Source organism: Vicugna pacos, chromosome 28, assembly GCF_048564905.1.
Source record: "Vicugna pacos chromosome 28, VicPac4, whole genome shotgun sequence".
Taxonomy (NCBI): Eukaryota; Metazoa; Chordata; class Mammalia; order Artiodactyla; family Camelidae; genus Vicugna; species Vicugna pacos.
The window spans coordinates 3,174,947-3,195,204 of record NC_133014.1 but is presented as its reverse complement, the minus strand read 5'-3'; the positions used below and the strand labels follow the sequence as shown (position 1 = coordinate 3,195,204).

Sequence of the window (20,258 nt, the reverse complement as noted above, 5' to 3'; positions counted from 1 at the left end):
CACCAAGGACTCAGCTCTGCTCCCAGAGGCATCCCTGCATCCTCTGGTCCCTGTTACCCCCTCAGCGGGCCCCTTGTCACTGTTGGTGCTTTCACACCTGAGACATTCACGCCTTCTCCCGCGGGCCGGGCCCTGAGCTCTGGGAGGGAGACCTGTCCTTCCTCCACGCACATGGTGAGAACTCAGCCCCTCCGGGAAGGAGGTGGGGACGGAGGGGAGTGAGGGACTTGAGACAGAAGCTTCAGGGCATGACTCAGACCGGGGACCTTGGGGTGGGCATGTGCAGGCAGTGAGATTCTAGCCCAGAACAAACGGAAGATGAGGACCTGGTACTTGGTGGCAGGTGTGCTACAGAGGAGGAGCCTGCACACTGAGTCGTGACATTTGGGTAAGTGTGTGGGTATCTGACAGACACTCCAGAAAGTCCAAAGCACTTGTCACTTAGTCTACACACACATCGTGATGTGGACACACTGGCTTCTGTGACATATACTAACAAGAACGTGTGAGAAAGACTGTCATTTTAGTGTCTTCATCACATATAAGGACATTAATAAAATGCAGTGGGTTTCAGCCTCCCTGTCAGAGCTCAGTAAAAACCTTCCCTCATAGATAGTTTTGGCTAAAACTGAGTCATGTACAACTGAGACGGGGGAACTTACAAGTATGGCTTCTGGAAGTTCCTTTTGTCAAGGAGGACGAGAGAAAAGTGACAGTGGTAGTACATCCACAGCCACCAGCCTGGGCTGACTGCGCAGAAGTGCAGGGCTTCAGCGGGACAGGGCGCTGACAGTTATAACTCTAGGGAGGCACCAGACCCGCCCAGCTCCTGAAAGGTCGCGGGCCGAAACTCAAGGAGGACTAGACGGGTAAGACCACGGCCATGGCCGAGTCACCAGAATCTGAACGGAGAAGCCAACCAGGACGAGAGGAAAGCAGTGCATCACGGGAGATGAAGGATGCTGTCTGAAGCTGTGCGCCTCTGAGGAGACTCCCTGCATCGTCTGAATCCTGGTTCGGTATCTACGCTAAACAGGTGATCTGGGTATCCCCCCACCCTCGCCCATCCCAGCCCCCCTCCTGCTGCTGCCATTCCTCTCTGTCCTGCAGGAGCTCCTTCTTCCAATTTGTAAGTAAGTCATGGCATATGAGCTGCCCCCACATCCCACGGGAATTCACACACACACACACACACACACACACACACACACACACACACGCTCACACACATGGCATAAGCATTTATTATACGTCCAGGCACTGTGCTATATGGCAGGGGTAAAGAGGACAATGTAACACAGTCTTATCCTTCGTAATTCTAGAATGTAGTGAGAATAACTGCTAATGTTGCCCTCATGGTACCTGTGTCAGCCAAGAATATCCCATTATTGAGTGGAACTGATGTTCATTTGTTCTTTCTCACTCTTATGTAAATACATAAACAATGTTACAATGAGGGTATCTGTGTCTAATTTCCGCACTGAGTAAATGAATGTTCTGGAGCAGAAAAAAAAAAATCACTGCTCCATCATTTATTCACTCATCAAACATCTCTCGTAAGGAGTACTTGGACATAAAACCATTAGCGGCATAAGATATTAGTATATGTGACATAAACAAGATGTCAACACCACTGGCCCAGAGTAATAAAGACACTCCAATCTTCAGATACAACCTAGTCTGGACAGGACAGATAAACAAGGTCCCACTGTACAGCACAGGGAACTATATTCAGTGGCTTGTAGCAGCCTGTAATGAAAAACATGAAAAGGAAGCTATGTATGTATATGTATATCTGAATCACTGCTGTTCACCAGAAATTAACATCACGTTATAAATCAACCATACTCCAATAAAAAAAAGGGAAAGAAAAAGAAAAAAACCCCACAACAGCTCCAATCTTTATGTTGCCTCTCACTCCCGAATGCATTTTCTCTTTTCATTTCTGCTCTCAGCAAGATGTAAATAAAGGCCTTTTTCCTTTGCTCTGCAAACGTCTGCAGCAGCTCTTACATTTACTCAACACGGCATTAACTCCAGCACAAATACACGCACCCAGACGGCTTTTTGAGCAAGGGAAATGTTTTTGATCTTTATCACAGGAACCCTGAATTCATCAGCCTACAATTTATTCACAATGTCAGATGAGCTTGATGAAAATCTGTATCTGGATTTCATTTCCGAGCAGTGTGGAGGGACTACCCTGAATTCAAGGGGAAAGAGTACACCCTAGAGTAGGGTCCGACCCTCTCAGGATGTCAGGCGCAAGGTGGGCCACGCGGGGCTCCTGTGGGTCCACTCCGTATTATGCGCTAAAAAAACGACTTCTCACTTGGTTGCCCTTCCCCTTTTAGTACAAATTTGTGGTCTAGTTCTACAATAAGGTAAAATATCAGTTACGTACAGTTGTACAGAGTAAATGATAATCTTTTGAAAATATCCCAGGCTGCGATAATAAAAGTCAGTTAAGGGGTGGGCATGGCTCAGGGGTAGAGCATGTGCTCAGCATGCACAAGGTCCTGGTTCAATCCCCAGCCCCTCCAACAAAAATAAATAAACCTAATTACGCCCCCACAAGATTTTGATTAAAAAAAGTCAATTAGAATGATCTCTAAAAAGAAGGAAAAAAAAAAGAACCCTTCGGCCATCACGAGGGCTGGCCTCATGGGCACAGTCAAATGGCCATGCTTGGTTCCATGCGCTCCGCTCACCGTCCTGACGTTCTTAATAGTCGTGTCTCTGAGTTTGGGTTTTCTGAGTGAGGTCCGACGGGGAACAGGACCACGGAACAGCTGCTCCAGCAGAACAGACCCGCACAACGTGTGCGGACCACGCGTGCCCGGCAGCCCCGGCCTCCCGCCCTCCTGCAGCCGCCGGGGCGCCCCGCGCGCAGGCCCCAGCGAGCCCACCGTGCGCGCAGGTCGGCAGGACTGCAGTGAGCACGCGGTGAGCTGGGCTCCTCTGTAAGGACGGGGCTCCCACAGCCCCAGAGGCCACACTTCCTGTCAGAACCAGAGCCAACTTCAAAGGCAGAAAGAGGCCAGTGTTCTAAGAAACACAATAGACCGAGGGCCCCATCACGCCATCTGGCTTCCCCTGGGGCCCCTTGGCGGGACCAGCTGTCACAGGGCTCAAGGCGGCAGAGTCAGCACGTGAGCCCAGGCTGACGCCACGTCTCCTTCACTCTTGCACCGTCTTCTCCAGCCTCCCGGGAAGAGCAACAGGGTTCAGACGGTTCCGGAAAATTTTTGTCATTATTCCACCATTAGCCATCTGCACATCTGACTGTTACGTGTTTATTCTCTTTGACTTTTCTTTCTCCTTTTTTCCCTCATTCTCACTGAATCGTTTAAGCTGTATTTTCTCCATTCACTGAGTGAGTAGCCGCTCTGACCCAGGAACATACATCTGTGACCCGATGGAGAGTCAACGAAGCGGACAGTTTCAGAGAAACGGGTGGCCAAGGCATTTCTAAGAATCTTACTAAACACAGCCAGATGATGAGGGGCCTCAACGCCAGGAATCTCCACTGCACGCATGGCCTCTGTGTCCCAAAGACCCCCAACCACCTGGCGGGCTGTGAATTCGATCATTCGTAAGTTACATCCCAGGACGAGGTGTTATGGAAGACAGTAACGCAACAGCAAGACAAAAACAAACTGGAGCCTTCAGGAGGGCTGCGTAAACAAGGGCCAAAAAGCATTTGCCAGTCGGGCAGCCAGTTCCCCTCGACCACTGTCCTGAGACTGTGTTCTGATCAAAACAGATGCCACACCGGGACCCAGAGCAGACGTGCTGATTGACATGGAAAACCACCGTTGGTCAAAAAAGACCCAGATCATGTTTCACAGAGGAGGACACTGAAGCCCAGAATCCGGTTAACTTTTTCCTGCTTTGTTATAACAAAAAGTAGAAGAAATCACAGGCAAAAATGTAAAACACAGCACGGGAAGACTCCTAGGAGATAAGACGGGAGAGAACCTGGATGACCTTGGGTGTGATGGTGACATTTTACACATAACCCCGGAGGTACCGTCATGAAAGGACTCACTGATATGCTCTGGACTTCATTAAAGTCAAAACCCCCTGCTGTGTGAAAGCAATGTCAAGAGGACGAGAAAGCAAGTCACAGACGGGGAGAAACCGTTTGTCAAAGACACAGCCGATCAAGGCCTGTTCTTGAAGCCGTACAAAGACGTCTTAAAGTTCAACAGTGAGAAAATAAGCAACCTGATTGAAAAAATGGGCCAAAGACCTTAACGGACACACAGCTGGCAGACGCGCACACGAAGAGATCCTCCACATCACAGTCATCAGGGAGGCGCAAAGTGAAACAACAGGAGACACCACCGCACACCGACTAAAAGGGCCAAAACCCGGAACACTGACATCAGCAAGTGCCGGTGAGGACGCGGAGCAACGGGAACTCCCGTCACTGCTGGTGGGAAGGCAGAACGGTGCAGCCCCTTTGGAAGATGGCGTGGGGACTTCCTTCAAAACTAAACAGATGCTTACGTAAGACCCAGCAACCATGCTCCTCAGTATTTACTCAAAGGAGTTGAAAATTTATGTCCATACAAAAACCTGCACATGGATGTTTTTGGCAGATTTGGCAGCTTTATTCAGAACTGCCCAAACTTGGAAGCAAACAAGACAGCCTTCAGTAGGTGCATGGATAAGTAAGCTGTGGTAACAACGAGACGATGGAATATTATTCAGAGCTAAAAAGAAACGAACTATCAAGCAATGAAAAGACGTGCAGGAAACGTAAATGCATGTGACTAAGTGAAAGAAGCCCGTCTGAGGAGATTAACCAGCCCAGGATTCCAGCTACAGCACATTCTGGAAAATGGGGAATGATGGAGACAGTAAGAGGTCAGTGGCTGCAGGAGCAGGTGGCTGGGGGTGGGCGGTGAAGGGCCAGAGCACGGAGGGTTTTTACTGAAACTACTGCATGTGATGCTGATGACACATGATGGATACATGTCCTTATACATCTGTCCAAACTCACAGGATGTACGAGCCCACAAGAGAACCTGAATGTCAACCGTGAGCTTTGAGAGATCATGATGTGTCAGTGCAGGTTTATCAGTTGCAACCAATGTACCACCACTTAGAGGGGAGGCTGTGCATGGGGGGCAGGGGGTACGTGGGAAATCTTTGTACGTTCTGCTCAACTCTGCTGAGAACCTTAAGCTGCTCTAAGAGTCTTAAGAAAAAAGTAGAAAAGAAAGAAGAAAAGAAAAAAGAATGACACCCCCAAATGCCCCCAATACTGGAGTCCCTGGAATCTGAGACTCAGTCTATTGTCCCTTGCAGGCGGCCCTCCACCCTCTACGGTTTATAAAGAGCTCCCACATACTGTGCAGTGCAGTGCCACATGGGTTTCAGATTAAATGTCCAATTCTGACCTCAGTTGCAGACTGCAAATAAACTTTTCACAGGTCATAAATTTTTAGAACCTGCCGTAATAAACTAAGTATCTTGTGTCCAAGTCCCACAGCAAAGACAGGTGACCTGGAGTCCCCCAGCGGGGTTTGCTGTCCACGTGGATGCGCTGACCTGACTGACCAGAGAGCGCTGGGGACGGAGGCTGAGGAAAGACAGACAGAGTCCAGGACGAAAAAAATGTCATCCACCCACCGTCAGTGTAGAGTCTGGGGGCTTCAGAGACAACTACAAGAAACCAACTTGTTTCTCTTCTCAAGAAGGAAACTTCTAACCTCAGAATGTACGTGTTCCCACGAACGTTAATTACAGCATGAACCGGGGAGTGAGTGCAATAAAGAACCCTGTCAAGTGCTGATCCCTTGAGGGGGCGCAATCCAGTTCGTTCAGCCATCCCTTAGCAGTGAGGTAAAAAGTCCTAGGAGGGGCTCCAGGACCTGGCTGCCCGTGTCTGCCACGAAAGACGTGTCCTTTATTCAGCAAATATCTAGGGAGAATTTTCGAGCCCCCGGCAACACCGAGATAAATTAGATAAACTCCCATATAGAAGAATCTTTGGTGTGGGGGGGTGCTGGAGAGGATTTAGGGGTGGCGGGCAGCCAGATACACAAGTCCCAAGATGTGAGCAGCACAGAGACAGTCCTGGGGAGGGACTCCTGACAGACTCCCTGGGATTCTCGATCTGGGTCCAGATCTGGGTCTGGATCTGGGTCCGGGTCTGGATCTGCGTCTGGATCTTGGTCAGGGTCTGGCAGGGGCGGCCAGGTAGCCAGGGCAGGGCGTGCTGTGTCTCCGGCGGCTGCTGGGCACAGAGCTTCCCCCTCCACTCAGATGTTCTGGGAACTAGCAGACGAGGGCCACTGTTAATTTCCGTCGGCAAACAGAAAACACATTTCGTCTCATCTTTTCGTCTTTCCCTCCAGAAGCCCCCAAACCCTTGGACTCTTTGACAACCCATTCCTGTCACAGGAAGGCTGCTGGGATGGGGGCCAGAGGGACCCCTCCGCCTGTTTTCTAGGTCAGGGAGGGAGAAGCTGGTGTATACACAGAGCAGAACCCCTCCCGCGGTCTCCCCTCCCCAGCAGAGTGAGGCTTCAGAGCTGTCAATCAGACCCTTCCAGAACACGCGAGAACCCGGGGGAGGGAGAAAAGGATCTGACTGCTTCTAAGACCTTCTCATCAACATCACTGATAGAGGAGGCCTCGCACTCAGCAGTGCAGGGGTCCAGGTGGAAGTTGAGGTACCCCGAGCTCCATGGAGACCCCTCCCTGCTTGCCTGCACTCCACCCCTTCCCTGCACGAAGCAGGGCTGAACAGAGGGCCCAGCCCAGGGGGCGCCCGGCCCCTGAGCCTGGGAGACAGATCCCTGTTAGTGTCGGCTATTCTAGGGCCACCTCTGTGTTGAGCCACGTTCAGCTCTGCCTGAGGTGGCCCCCATGCCTGGGGTGACTGCCAGGAGGCCCACCTGCAACATGGCCAGTGGCAGGGGGCAGGGAGAGCCACCTGCACAGGTGGTCACCTGGGGGGGGCGGGGCCTGCACTCAGCCCATCACCCCCCAGTGAGATCTCCCCACCTCTCCCTTGGCAGAGAGCTGAAGTCGGGGTGCATACGGCCCTGCAGGATGCACCTCCTCCCTTCCCAGGACAAGGAGGGCCCTTCTTTCCGAAAAAAAAGAAAAGACATGATCGTTTTGGTGAGCATGCTGATGCTTCGTGGCAGCCCACGAAGAGGGGGCCACAGAGGCTGAAACTCCCACTCACTCAAGACATTCATGAAGCCTAAACAAAGGGAAGGCAGGATGGAACTATTCCTCTGAATGATTACATCCAAATTATTCATCACCAGTTTCTAGAAAGCCACAAAATCGTGTTTAGGTTGAGGCTCCCTGCCAGAGAGTAAACTTTCTCAAGGAGCCTGAAGCAGCTGGAAAAAGAAAACCAAACCAATCAACAAGCAAAAACATCAGCCAGTACGAAGGCCCAGGCCAAGGTCACCCCCTCACCCAAAAGCTTGGGATGAACTGGAATCCAGTTTCAATATCCATCGATTCTGAGTTCCCAGAAGACTGTGCATAAGCCGGGTTGGTATCAGAGGGTCAGGCCTTCCTGGCTGGCATCGGAATTCCAGAACACAGTAACAAATTTTCTAACCATGCCCAGTTATCCAAAATTTCGTCCAGCACAACAACATAATTAAAAAGTGCAGAGAAACCAACCGGTGATGCAAACCTTATTAAGCCGGCACAGCATGACTCACAAGGAAAATTAAAAGGGCTTGCTTGAGGGTACACAGAGAGCTAAGGTCCTTAAGAAAAATGAAATAATTTGCACAGATTTTCAAATTTTAATGTATTACTTTAAATGACAGCAAGATCGCACGCTTTGGGACGCAGCCCAGACCTCTAACAGTAGACGGAGCTTTCCTACCAAGAGCCTCCTTTGCCGGATGTGTGACTCTGGGACAGACCTGAGTTGGTGCCCAGACCCCCAGGGGGTGGTGGAATCACTGGACGGAACTGCCTGGGTACCACAGTCTGCAGTAGGATCGCTAACAGCCAGCACACATGCAGACATTAAAATCCACTTAACTAGATGATGAAAGTAATTTAAAATTATTTCCATGGTTGAAAGGAAATCCACACTAAGTTTCCTCTCTCTTTATTTGCAAATGGTCCCTTATATCCGAAGCATATGGAAATGGAGCAAGGAAACAGTTTATTTAAATGCCCTGTGTTTTTTTTTTTTTTAACTCCATGTGCTTTGATTAAATTCCTGTAATGTTCTATTTACCACTGAGAATTACTTGAAGTTCCTAACTTCAAACCATGGGCAACCTTTTTAATTTTAATTCTAGTATGTGTTCAGAGTAAGGGAGAGTCCCTTTAATTAACTGACTCACCCAGGCATGCCCCGGGCGCTCCCTCGACCTTTAGAGCGAGAAATGCTCTGCCCTTAGTGCACGGAGGGTGTGAGTCGGGAATATGCTTTGAAAATGCATGAAGGTCCACATAAACTCTAATGACCCCAAATGCACGCTGACCCTCTGTGCAGAGAAGGCGCCCTCAGCCCAGGTGGCTGTCTCCCACCAGGACCGCTGGCAGAGAAAGGTCACGGCCACATCAGACACACACAGCCAGGTGTGCTAGCCATTCCCTGGCTTCCAAGTAAAGTTGTGTGTTAACTTCCCGACCTGCATGTGGTTGGACTGAACTTAGGGTCAAGGCATCGCATTTACAATTGTTTGCGGACAGCTGATTTTTTATACCTTCCCTGGTCTAGAGGTACCTTTTCCTAATTTTAATAGCTGTTCCCAAATGATTCGTGGGCAGGCAGAAGCTGCAGCCACGTCACAGACCCTGCTGAGCCCCTTCCCCAGGGAGCAGCCTTAACCATCACCCCAGGTGCTGAGAATGTAAGTTGCTCTAATGCGCTCATACACTGACGACTCCGAGACAGAGTGCCTTTATAAACTCTCCTTGGGCAGATCCTGCTCAAATTATTTACTAACGTCTGACCAATGGCATGTGTCCCTCACTTCTGATGCTTCCTTAAAGAAAGGAACATTGTTTGTCAAGATGACGAAAAGAAAGGTGAATTTCAGGTTTTCTCTGTGAGAGTCAAAGAAGCGTAAAAATGAAAAGGTTGAATGTTTTAACTTTGACTTCCTAACATTGCGAGGAAATGTGTTTCTCCAAAGTGATGACCTGCAGCCCTAGAGAGAAGGTTTGTACAGACTGGTCCACCTGACCCGTGGTCCCTCATCCTTCGAACGACCTGTTCACAGATCTGGGGGACATACGTACACCGGATTCAACTGGGAAAAAGGGCAAAAGATCCCACCCTTTCCCCTCTGTTTTCAGAAATCATATTTAGGGAGCAGATGGTAGTCCCTTCAGTCAAGCACGATTTTAGCTCCACTCACTCCACGTGAGTTGAGCATCCGAGATCAGTCCCCGGGGGTGTGTTTAGCAGCTGGGACACTGCCTGCAGGGCTGCCTGCAAGGACCTTGCAGTTCAGCAGGGGTGAGAGCGGAGTGAACAGTCACTGTAACAGAGGGAGGAGTCAGTGCAACAGCAGACGGGACCATCCACCGTGCGTGTGTGCAGGTGTATGTTTATATGCATGTGTGTGCGAGCGTGCGCGCGTGCGTGTGCGTGACGGAAGCGGGCGAGTGGAGACCACAAGCAGGGGGCCAGTCCAGAAGCCCATGATGTTCTAAGCATCCCTGACCGTGTCCCCAAGGAGAGGGCAAGGTCACATGACCAAGCCTCGGGTTTGGCAAAATGACCCTCCGCCAGTCTGGACACCGGACTGGGTGCACGAGGTGCGCCGCAGCGGGTGGAGCCACCCGTGGAACCAGCTCCCGACGGACATGTGCCTCCAGCTACGGCCCCGGGCGGGCGCGCCCCCACTCCTCCGCAAGGAATATGACGAAGTTCAGGAGCTGGAGCCGCAGACACACTGTCCTCCGGAAACTCTGTCACCGTCTCCATCAGGGGAGAGACTCTGGGCGGGAACGCGAAGCACTGCCGCGTATTTGAAGCCAGTTCCGCTGCACCCGCCCCAGGGCGCCCGGAGGAGGGAGGCGGGGAGAGGCAGCTCCCTCTTCGGGGGACAGAAGCCAAGTCCAGGCTGCCCGCCCACCTGGCTCCACCGGCATCCGGCCCTGGGTTGAACCCCACCTCCTCCGCTTGAGGAAAACCCCGAATCTATACAGCGTAATCTGAGTACATCAGATCTTTATTGTGCCATCTGCCTGGTATGCTTTTTACTTGAAAAGTCACATCTCCGTTTCTCATTCCCTTCCTTTCTACAGATTTTACGATGCCATTCTGCCTTATCTTTGTAGCCTTTTGAACTTTAGTTTTCTACAGAGTGAAAACCTCCCTCAAGGTTGGTCAGGGCACCCCAAGCAGAGCCCAGGCCACTGGTATATTGGACTGAGGTTTCAGATTTCTTTAGTTTTCAGATTTTTCTTTATTATTTCCAAATGGCAATGTAGGATCTCTGTGAAGGCAAAAACTTTGCATAATTTATATGACTTTAATCTTCCATGGCCTGCTGGAATTTTCTGTAAGCTGGTTCCTTAAAAATGTCTCCTAAGAGAGTCTAATGGCATTGTGCAAAGCATTTCATAGGACGATCCATCTGCGTCTACTTGCAAAATTAAAGTATCCAAATTCACAATTATGAGGCTACAAGTTGCTAAATGAAATAAAATTCAGTTAATAAAGAAAACTTCAAGTGTTTTTTCCATATAAATGTTATATATTCACTTTCATTTTAATAAATTGAAATGTGGTAAAATATGTCTTCAAGATTTGAGCGTAACGCACTCACCAGCTTTCAGTACATTTTAAAATTTACGTTCGACCTTGTGGTTGAGACGAATGGAAAGGAAGATCTCTAGCCCCCAGCAAATGGCCAGTCCAAGCTCGCACATTACCAGCAGCTGAATGCACGTCACACAGCAAGGGACTCCCAGTGCAGCTGGACTCTCAGATATCTGACTTCCTGCCTTAACAGCACCACCACCATTTCATTCCCGGCTACCTCTCTGCCTTAACTCTACAAACATACTGAATTGTTAAAGGCTATCCTGTTTAAACTTGAATGTAAGCGGGTAACATACAAATAATCAATACTGTTAGAAATCAGGACGGTGGTGACCTCCTGGGGAGGAGGGACGAGGCGGCTTCTGAGATGCCGGTAACACATGCTCCTTGATCTAGCTGGCTACACGGGTGTATTCGGTTTATGAAACTCATCAAGCTTTATACTTATGATCTGTGCGTGCACAGCTGGCCTTGACAAAGGGTTTAATAAGTAACTTTTCTCTGTGGCAACCCTCTGGTTAGAGATATAACTGGAGAAACAGGAGTAAAACTGACCACTGGAGAAGTGACACATGCTTTCTTCCTACAATACACATGGACGCAAGAAGCCCAGGAGTGAAGAAAGAAAGAAAGAGTTCTGAACTCTCGGGAGGGAAAAAGCAAGGGAAGCTAGGGTGGGGGGCGGGAGGTGAGGATGTCATGTCTTTATATACCTCTTTCTTCTCCCAAATCCCACTGCTGCTCTGAGGACCAGTGAGGAAAGAGGTGTGACTCGTGCACGAAATGGGGGTGTCTCCTCCAGGCCGGTTTGCAAGGGGGATCACTAAGCTTGCTTCCCCGTATCCTTCCGGGATCCCAGGGGGTGGCTGGGGGCTTAGTTCCTCCTCTATCTTTTGCACCTGAGGTTGACAAAATCTGATACGTGAGCATACATGGAGCTAAAAAGAATAATGTCCTGTGAGGGTAAAGACAGTTCTGTGAATTAAAAAAAGAAAGTTGAAAAAAGAAAGACAAGCCCTGGACCTGCCGTGTTCGAGGGTGTCACTGTGACCGCAGCACCTGGGTTCAACAGTCACTCGGGGCACCGAGGGTCTTGAGGTGAACCTTCCCACCCGTCCCCCATTCCACTGACACGGGCAGGGGGACTCATGACAGTGGCTGCTCCCTGTCCACCTACAACCCGCGGGCACCAAGGGAAGGGGCTTCATCGTGAAATTTCACGGATAAAGGAACGTTCCAAGGCACCTGACTTTATCTCCGAAAAAATGTCCTTGGCAGGTACACAGAGGAAACACGGGCAACGCTGAAATATTTAACCATCACCACCAACCCCCTTTCACCCAGTGAAAGTGTAACAAAGCAGTATAAAGCCAACACACGCACACATGACCGTCCTGATAAAGTCCTGTTCTGTCTGCCTCTCCCCACGTACAGAACTTGAATTTTTCACTCGAGAGAAAAGAGTATGTGGGCTTATGGGAAATACATACCCTGCAAAGCACGCTCATCAAACCATGCATGCCTTGTGGTTCGACAGGGAGTGGTTTTGAGGTGCACCAGAAGATAGTCCCTCCCGCCTTGTTTTGTATTGGTATTTCTCAGGTGACATAGTTTTCTCAATTGTAAAATGTAATTTACATGGTAAGCTCCCTCTTCTAATAGTAAAAACAAATTCATTCATTTAATCATGTACTTAGAGTTTCGCATTGTCATTAGATGAACTGTATCATTTGGAAGGCAAATCCTGTATTAATTGTACTTTTTTCGACCCATTTGTAGCCAGAGGTACAAATACAGGTTTTTAACACACCATACACTTACATACACTTATATCACTACGCTTTCGAGGAAGCGATTATTCACATTTATTTCTGAATAATGAGCGCGATTGGATTATGTAAGAGATTTACCCTTTCCCTAATTTAATTTAAAGCTAAGTCATTTTAGAAACCACAACAATTACCCACATGCAAGGACCTTTATTTAAAAATAATTTGAACATGGAAAACCAATTGCTCTAAATTTAATAAAGCATCTTCCTCTCAGGCTCAAACCTTAGACGCAGCCCAGAGTAACACTTAATGTGTGAATTATAAACTTCTGAAAACAGAGGCTTATAATCAAGGCGTCGCAGGAGTTTTCTTTACAGTGTATTTTCCAATATATTTCTAAATGTCCCAAGAGACCACTTTCTAAGCTTTGCTCTCTTCACCAACCCCATAACTCAAAGCACGGAGGTAATGTTCTCGAATCGTAGCTTAAATTTTTCCTTGGAAATTTCACTTCTGTGACAACCTGTGAGCCTGAATTTCATTCTAACATCATCCGCTTGAATATTCCAAATGGCAGGGGCCACTGTTAAGTGTCAGCTCAGTTCTCCTTCTCCCTCTGGGTTCTGGTGAAGGCGTGGGGTCCCCGCCATCCACTTCCATCCTGGCACAGCCCTCCTGAGCCAGCAAGCCCAGCTGTGGTTGGAGACGTGGATGCTTACAGCCAGTCCTTCTCTGGTCCCACAACAAGGAGGGGAGTTCTCCTATTCCCCTGGGGAGCGGGACCTCATCTCACACAAACCCAGCCTCCAATCCCAGCTCTGCCGCATCCTCGCTAAGCGACTTTTGAGGCAGACACGCCCTCTTTCTGGGCTCAGTATCCTCACCTGGAAAACGGGGGTGATGATAATACATCCCAGCTGTGGCCAGGGTGCCCCTCCACACCCTGTGCAGACCGAGCAGCAGGGCGGGATGCGAGCGAACCTCGAAGCAGTCGCTGTCATCATCCTTTGAATCACTGCTCTCCCCAGGCTACGCGGTGTTTGAAGGGATGTGTCCACCATGTGAACTAAAGGTTCATTCTCTTCAGAGCAGGGGAATCAGCTGCACGGGATCCCAGAATACACGGTGATTAGTTCTGAGGAATCCCAGCATCAGAAGACACCTTGGAGAGGATTTAACCTGCGTCTTCATTTGACAGCCCTGGAAACTGGTCACTGCAGGGGTGGCAGCCCTAGGACTCGGGTCGGGGCCGCCAGCCAAGAGCTCTCCCTGCCACTGGGCTCTCTGAGAAAGTCCAGTGCAAAACTGCAACCACAGCCCTCACAGGTTTTAGAAACCACGTCTGCCTGGAACTGGAGGTTCTTTCCTAGAGAGGACCACAGGGGGCAGCAGAAACCAGGAGGGGCATGGACAGCTCTGTGCAGACAGAACTTCCTGGCAGTGGGCAGCATTGCCCTGATGTCATCTCCATCCACAGAGCAGATCCCCCCCCAAAGCAAGAGGGGCAAGACAGCCCGGAACCTGCCTGTGGACAAGCCAAGACGGTCTTAGTAGCCAGACCACTGCTGGGACCCAGCTGTGCCAAGTGGCAGGTCAAGGACGGATGCAAGTGTTGGACAAAACCACCGGCTCAGGACTGCTCCGGCCACACCCACACCCATCACCCTGGGGCCGCCACACCACCCACAGGCCAGGCGGGTTCCAGGTGTTCTGAAATGCAGCTGTTCTCCATCAGTTCTGGAGGAGAGGCTTGGAATTTCAGATCAGGATGGGATTTGGTAAGGAGCGTAATAAATCCTTGTTTCTGCCTATACCCTGTGTATTTAATAATGTTTACAAATACATCTCTCAAAAGTAGGAAGGAAGGCTTTCAGAAAAAATGGCAGATGCATTGACTGGAAAAGTCCAACATTTATACCCTAACAGTAGCTGGTCATCTTCTGTAGGACACGCAGGGCTTGGCCTTGGCACCAACCTGCTAAGAACACTGAAAACTGCTGGGTGAATACTACGTTCCTGGTCCAGATCCCCCAGTTAACGTCGAAATCCATGTACTTATTTCTCTTACAGTCAGTCGTGAATTTCATACCATAGTTCTTTTTTATGAAGAGGCTTTCAGTGCTTAAAATCTCAAAATTTAACGTATCTCTACCTTGAAGGCACTATCTTTTGCTAAGACATTTAAGCAAGTCGAATAAAGTACTTCACTTAATTTAAAAATTAAAATTTAAGATTATGTAAGAGAGGATCCAGGAAGGATAAAAACACTGTCTACTTAAAGAAAGGTGAATATTAAAGAAAAAAAAAACCTGCCCCAATTACCAATGCCTAAGATGTTTTTATTCAAAAAAAAAAATCAAGAATAAGACACCAAATCTGAAAATTAAAAGTTTCTCAAAGGGCAAAGATCCTCAAGTTTCTGGAAAGGAACCACCATTTGTTTACCTAAGCGGTAGGTACAGAAGCCTAGAAATGAGTTTGTCATTATAGGGAAAATGGGAGCACTTGAGAAATACTTGGATAAATTCTAGAGCTAGAGTATAAAATTTCAGTATAAGCAACAGATCAGAGACTCATACTTAAATCATCTCGGAAAGAGGAGAGTCTCAGAAAAAGAGCTGCAGAAACAAACATGTACAGGAATGTCGCAGCAACGACTTCACTATTTAACGTATCCCTGGACCCAGCTTAAGTCTTCAGCCCATGAGTAAACCCATTCCCTCTTAATTATCCTCATCAGAGACTGAGCACAGTTGATTGCCTTTCTCTGCATAATAAATCCGTTCACATATTTTCAAATATTAAATCATCTCAGCCTTGAACCCTCCAGGCTAAATGCTCTCATTTCTTCATCTTTGCTTCCCGGATCGCGTGCAGCACAGAATACACTCACCTCTGCTGGTCTCCACGCTGAATGCCCTCCCCAACCACCTCCCCCTCCCAAGTGGTGGGGCTCAGAACCCCACTAAAAGTGAGGCTCACACCACAGCCTTGACAGAGATTTAGCTCAAAGCTCCAGCAGCTTCAACTGCGCCAAACAAAAAGGTGAAACGCTACAGTTTATCTCACTCACAACAAAAATTGGATCAAGAATTCCAGCATGTTTGAATTACTTTTTTTAACCTAGCTGTGAAATCCAAGGTGATTCACCCCCTGTTTTAAGCCGCTCCTATTCTGATCACAATATCCATCTCCTACTGTCAACAGTTTTCCTGATGCATTAGTGGAAAACGCAAGCCGTCCAGTGTTGTAAATTTTGGTTGCCAGTTTCAGAAAAATAATGGGTTAAAGAGAGTGGGTAGAAGTAAGTTCAAGATCATGCATCATTTTTTCCTCTTAAGAGCCATATTAACTCCCAGTTTGCAACAACAGGATGACATACAGCTCTTCAATGTTGGAAATTCCTTATTAGCCACAAATTTTATTTCAATGTGGCAAAGTATGTTGACCCAAATTTCCAAAAATGTAAATATCAACTAACTGGCCTGAGACTTTTAAAAAGTGCAGAAAGTACTTAAAACGCGTCCTGAGTCCGCCAGCAATGTCCTCACCAGCAGACAGCTAACCGCGTGGAGGACCCGCCGGCCCCCTCACGTTAGAATCGCACAGAAAGCAAAGCTTTCGACCAAATATGGTTTGCCTCTCCTCAAATTTTTACCATGACCACTAAAAATACGTTCACCAAACAATTTAGCCAGGCATTTCTTTTCTCAAGTGCTTTTCAGATTATGAAAGAGCTCTCAAAGTTCAGCCTGACAAAACAAAGATGGTACCAGGAGGAGAGACCTGGAAGGCGATCACAAAAAGTCTCATTTAAATTCCTGGAAAGCACGGCTTCTCCAAACAGCTATTCGGATCGCTTTGCAAAGCGTCACTCGCTTCCCGCCCTGAGTTTAACTCCACTCCGTCCCCCAGCCTTGCAAAATCCGAACAAGAGAGGGATGTTACATTCCATACCCCCAAGATGCATCCAAAAGCCTCTGTACACACGGTGGAAAGTAAACCACCCCAAAGCAGGAGTTTTCCTGACGCAAGTGCGCAAGAATTAACACCGGGTATTCAGGATTCTAAAGATCCTTTCTGTCCCTAATCGTTCCAGCCACAGAACACTGGAAATCAATGGAACGCACTTGAAGCTTTAAGAAGTGCAGTTTTACATGGGGGTGGCGTGGAGAAAGACGAATAAAAACCTCGATTCCCTTCCAGAGCCAGAATATAAGCCACCTGGGCACAGCCGTGTCCGCGCGTCCCCAAAGCGCCAGCCCTCCGGTGGGCTCACCTCTGGAAGAATTTCCTGCTTCTCTCCCGAAAACCACCCTTAACGTCCCCCAAGCAGGTCTGGCGCCAGGACGCCGAGTCTAACTCGGCGCAGAGCGGCGCCAGGGCCGCGGAGACCCCGCGGCGGCCGCCTCCGCACCGCCCGACCCCGCGCCTTCGGTCGCCCACCTTCTCCGGACGCCGCGCCTCCCAGGGCCCGACCCGGCGGCACTCGTGTCGGAGACGAGCGTGTCACATCTTCGCCTCCGGCAGCCGCTCGGGCGCGCGCCACGCGCTCCCACACTCGCCCCGACTGGAGCGGAGACCCGGGGCCCGGGCGCCCGACGCGCGCGCGGCTCAGAGGCTCCCGCGGCGACCGCCCGGCTCCACCTCCCAGCCCCGGCGACCCGCGCTCGCGTCCCGCGCGGCCGGCGGGGTCGCTCCCGGGCCAGAGCGCTCGGCGCCGGGCAGCAGCGGCAGGCGCGCGGGGCTCGGCCTCCGGGCCGGCGCGAGGCTGCGCTCGGCCCGCGCCGCGCGCCTCATTGTTCCCGGCGGCGCGGCGGCGGCTCCCGGCCCTAGCGCCGAGCCTGCGCTGCGCCGCGCCCCGCCCCGAGCCCGCGCGCCCCTGCGTCCGCCCCGGCCCCTCCGCCTCCGCGGCCGCCTGCGGCCTCCCCCTCCCGGCCTCTCTCACCTAGCGGGCGGGCGCCGGCCCCGAGAAGTTCCCAGTCCGCTCCCCGCGCCCCGGCCCCGCTGCCTGGCCGCGGCGGCGCAGGGGGTGCACGGCGGGGCGCTCCCCGGCTACGCGCCCAGCCCTGCTTCTGGCAGAGAGTGATTGCAGACTTGGGCGGCGCGGCGGCGCCGGCAGCCCGGAAAGGCACGCCTGTCCCCGGCCGCCGCCTCCAGCCAGCCCCGATCCTCCGGGGGTCACCTGCACAGGCTCCGCCCGGCACCGCGCGGCACTCCGGGCCCGCCGGCGGCCGGGGTGCAGGAATGAGGACGGGCTGTGAGTGGCGGGGAGGGGGTCGGGGCGCCTGGCCCCGCGGAAGTGAGTCTTTGTGTGCCCGGCTCCAACACACCCTCCCGCGGCGCCGAAGGCCGGGCTACCTGCGCGCGAGGCAGCGCCCGAGAGCCGGCCGGGTGGGGCGCGGGGGAGCGTAGCATCCTCCCGGCCCGCGGCTCCCTTTGTTCCGCCTGCTCCGCCGGGTTCCGCGCCGCCGCCTGGCCCTCGCTCCCGGGAGCTTCTTCGAGACGCCCGGGGTCGGGGCTGGGCCGGGAGCGGGCCACCTGCCGCTGGGAGTCCCCTAGAGATCCATCTGCCCGGCCCTCCCCACCGCCGGCCGGCGCCGGGCCCCGCGAGGGCCGTCAAAGTTCTCGGGACGGCGGCCCCGGGGCTGCTGGCCTGGCGCGCCGAGAACCAGATCGGGTGTCCGTCTGCTCGTGTGCGGAATGCCCATTTGTCGTCGCGACCCTCTTGCCCTTCCAAGACGGCCGCAGCTGGTCCCGGGACCGAGACCACGCCGCCCTTTGTTTGCTGTTTAACATGTGCCTTTGAACTTCAACGCAGTCCCCGCTTGCGCGCGGGAGGCGGTGGGCCGCTCCCTCCCCGGGGTCCTCTCGCGGACCCAGAGCGCTGTTCCAGGGTGGGTGGGCGAGCCCCCAGGCCGAGCAAAGTTCAGGTAGTGTCCATCTCAGAGGGACGAGTTACCCCTACCTCTCCATCCCAAGTCCCGGCGGGAGACACAAATCCTTCACTAAATACATTATTTGAAAATGTGTATGTACGTTCATTGCCCTAATTGAGGATTTTGGGAAAAAAACAATTAATTACACATCCAGTTCATTCAGTGTTTATTAAGTGCCTGGTATGTGCTGGGGACTCTTGGAGGGGCGATAGACTTGGGAAAGTGAGCAGAATCTCTTTCCTACACTAAAGAATCTTGCAGAAATTGAAGCCATCACAGGAGTTCCACTAAAACCTTCTGGGCAAAATGCACTGTACGCAGAAAGTGCAGGCCGAAAGCGCTTACTCAGCATTTCCCCGGTTATGGTGATGGCTTCCGACACCTGGAATTTGGAGGAACTGCATGGAGGAAAAATGTGTCGCATGGACTGAAAGAAAACAAGAGTGTTTCATAAATGTGAAATACGTACAATGGGGCTACAAAGGAATAGTGTCAGTATCAGAGTCCTGGGGCCAGTGGGGGTGGGAGTAATGCAGAAAAATCCACCCCTGTCCCCTGAGGGGTCCGGGGCAGGTCTCATCCTCTGAGGGCCTTGGTTTTCCCTTCTGTGTAACGCAGGTAAGAGGTCCTACCTTCAACGTTAGTCCTAAGAGGGTAAAGATCAAGTGCTGAAATGTCTCCCTCATGCCTGGAATACGATACATAATGAGCTGTAATAATTAATAAATAATAGTAGCCATTATGAAAACACTTTGACCATGAGATAGAAAAGTAATTCATACATTCTTCTTGTAGTGTCTATGCATTTAAATGCTGCAGAAGTTGCTGTCTTGAGTACCTTAAGGAATTTTTAATGAGACATTAAATAAGAGCAGCCAAATACCAATTAACTTCATGCTTGTAGAAAAATTACCACCTGAAGGCAAATATGCAAATCCTTGTTGTAAAATTTTAAGTAGATTGAGCTTACTATTTATGGTTGGGGTACTCAGTGAAGTGGGGCTAAATTGACTTAATCTATTGCTTCCTGAAGAAATCAGAAAGTTAGCTGACATACATCCAGCTGTCGACTTGTGATTGTGTCTGTCAAAAAAGTGTACGGCAAAGAAAATACTCTGACATCTTTTACTTTTATTGCTTGGAGGCACCCCAAATAGGAGCAGATTATTTAACTTTTTTTTTTATTAGTCTACAGATCTGTGAGAAATTCCAGGGCTCTCTGGCACTTGAATATTCCTTTCCTCTAACAAAACCAAAAAGCAGAACACCTTATTCCTAAGCACCAGAAACCTGCTTAGTGTTATCCATGTGCTTTTAATAACCTGCATTTCCTTTTCTGTTTTTAAACTCAGGGTCCACCCCTGTCCTTTCTCACCCACTGCCGGCTGATGATGGCTGTGTTCTCAGGGAACATGCCTTCCGTTTTGGGGGAGCTTGTGTTTGGTGAGCAGTCACGTCAGGAAGCTCCATGAGCCTCCTAGCTGAGAAGCATCTGGGTTTGAGTGAGAAGTGAAAAGTGGAGATTTTCTAGCTATACCATTGCTGAATCTGGGGTATTTGTTAACTACTGTTCACAGAAAACACTTCTCTCCTATTATTCTGCCATTCAGCTCTCACCATAAACCCACAGATTACTTTACAGAGGGGGAAACTGAGGCTGGCAGTTTTATGTGCATGTATATATGACTGTTTTCTCAAAGCATAGGGTCTGCAGGTCCTGATTTGCCTGAGAGTGCCATTCTGTAAGTGAAATTAGTGCTT

General features: G+C 50.4%; 1 protein-coding gene across 2 annotated transcripts in view; it reads right to left on the bottom strand.

Moving 5' to 3' along the window:
- ST6GAL2 (ST6 beta-galactoside alpha-2,6-sialyltransferase 2) overlaps positions 1-17,633 on the bottom strand; it is a 47,252-nt gene extending 29,619 nt beyond the window's left edge. Inside the window, exon 1 of one of the 2 annotated variants that reach the window (XM_072951627.1) lies at positions 17,507-17,633. The gene's annotated coding sequence lies outside the window, so the exon portion shown is untranslated. Of the gene's footprint in view, positions 1-17,004; positions 17,350-17,506 lie in introns of those variants that run through there. The other variant, XM_072951626.1, reaches the window with a different exon arrangement.
- Between the last annotated feature and the right edge of the window lie 2,625 nt (positions 17,634-20,258).